A 2,325-nucleotide genomic window follows, 5' to 3' on the forward strand; every position below is an offset into this window, starting at 1 on the left:
GAGAATGACAAGATAAAAAAGTCGTGGTGTGATTTTTGCAAAAAATACCAGAACACTCATGAGAATTGCTGGAAAATCCATGGAAAACTGCCCAAATGGAACAAAACAAGGTAGAAAACTATGGCAGCCAGGCCTTTCAGTGTACCAGTGAAGAACTGGGCTGAAATCTTCATGTCATTATTTACCAAGGAACAGCTAGAGCTACTGCACAAAACTTTCCATTCTCAACTCCAATCCAGTAAACCTAATCCTTCTATACCCACTTGTTCTTTTAACCAGTCAGGTAATGTGCCATGTGTTTTTTTTACAGATTCTATTAGTATAAGCTCTTGGATCATAGCTTTAGGGGATAGCGATCTCATGACATGGAACTCCCATTTTTTCTCAACTTATACTATTTTAGCAGGAAATAAAAAAGTCAAAGTTGTTGATGGCTCCATCTCAACAATTTCTGAGAAAGGGATAGTCAAACTAACCCATTTTTGACTCTTTTTGATGTCTTTCATGTTCCAAAATTGTCTCATCATCTTTCGTCCATCAGCAAGCTGACTTAGAACCTTAATTGTCGTGCTATTTTTGACGATATTTTGTATGTATTTCAGGACAAGGTCTCGGGGAGGATGATTGGCAATTCTAGAGTCTAAAGGTCTCTATTTTCTTGAAGATGGCGATAATTCAGTAAATTTTAGTTCAGCTTGTTTGAACTCTATTCTAGTTGATAATAAAGTCATGTTATGGCACTATAGACTTTTTTATCCTAGTTTTAATTATTTGAAACTCTTGTTACCATAGTTGTTTATGAATAAAACTACATCCTTTTTTCAATGTGAATTTTGTGAAATGGCTAAACACAAATGTTCATCTTTTTCATCCCAAAGTTACCATGCCACAAAACCCTTTAAGTTAATCCATAGTGTTGTTTTGGGACCTTCTAGGATAGTAATTGTAAATGGAAAAAGGTGGTTTTTGAGTTTCATAGATGATCACACCAGACAAACTTACGTGTACCTATGGAAAGCCAAGGGGGAAGGAAAACATAGATTTGAGGCCTTTTATATTATGTTTGAGACACAATTTTATGAGAATATTCAAATATTTCAGAGTGATACTGAGAGAGAGTTTTTTATTGACCACCTAAGAAATTTTTTCACTTCTAAAGGAATAGTGCACCAAAGTTCATGTCTCGATACACCCCAACAAAATGGAGTAGAAGAGAGAAAAAATAGGCATCTTATGGAAGGAACTAGATCCTTAATGTTCACAAGCGGAGTCCCTAAATTTCTTTGGGGAGAAGCTCTTTTGACATCCACCTATCTTATTAATAGGATGTCTTCCCTTGTTCTAGGTTTTATAACCCCTTTCACTATGTTCAAGACATATTTCTGTACTTATATATTGACAACATATCTATCTTTGAAAGTTTTTGGGTGTAGTGTATTTGTTCACGTTCATGATCATAATAGGAGTAAACTTGATTCATGTACTAAAAAATGTGTTTTTGTTGGCTATGCCCCTAGTCAAAAGGGTTACAAGTGTTATGACCCAATTACTAGGAAGGTTATTGTTACAATGGATGTCACCTTTTTTGAATCACAACTATTTTTTGAAACTCATCTTTAGGGGGAGAAACATAGTGAAGATTCGAGGGATTCGAGGGATGTTATAAAGATCTTCTTGACCTCACATGTGAGAAACAAAAGGATCTAGGTTTTATGATAGACAGAGGAAATAGCTTTTTTGGTAATAACAACCTAGATAAGGTAAGAGATCCCAACTTAAATAATGAAACTAAGGATACTGAGACAATAGAGCATTTTCATGATACAATTGATGACAAGAATGGGAACAAACAAAGGAATTATAGGTTTACATGAGAAGAAACCGAAACCAAGAAAAAGAGATCAAGGACTCTCATCAGAACCAAATGTCCGCCCCGCAAGATCTCACTGATACATAAGGTAATTCTCAGAACCTAATTATGATTTACCCGTTGTTAGTTTAAACCTTAGTCTTCCAATTTCCAAACATAAAGGGGTAAGAAAAGTCACCAACTATCCCATGTCAAATTTTGTGTCATAAAGAAACTTGTCCCCTTCCTATATAGCTTTTCTTTCTCAATTATCTGGAATGGAGATACTGAGAAATGTGCAAGAGGTTTTGAACGTTCTCGAGTGAAAGGAGGTAGTTCTTGAGGAGATGAATGCTCTAAAGAGAAATGAAACCTGGAAAATGGTGGAACTACCACGTGGAAAGAAAATAGTAGGCTGCAAGTGGGTGTTCACTATCAAGTTTAAATCAGATGGGTGCCTAGAGAGGTCTAAGGAA

Source organism: Capsicum annuum, chromosome 5, assembly GCF_002878395.1.
Source record: "Capsicum annuum cultivar UCD-10X-F1 chromosome 5, UCD10Xv1.1, whole genome shotgun sequence".
In the NCBI taxonomy this organism is placed as follows: Eukaryota; Viridiplantae; Streptophyta; class Magnoliopsida; order Solanales; family Solanaceae; genus Capsicum; species Capsicum annuum.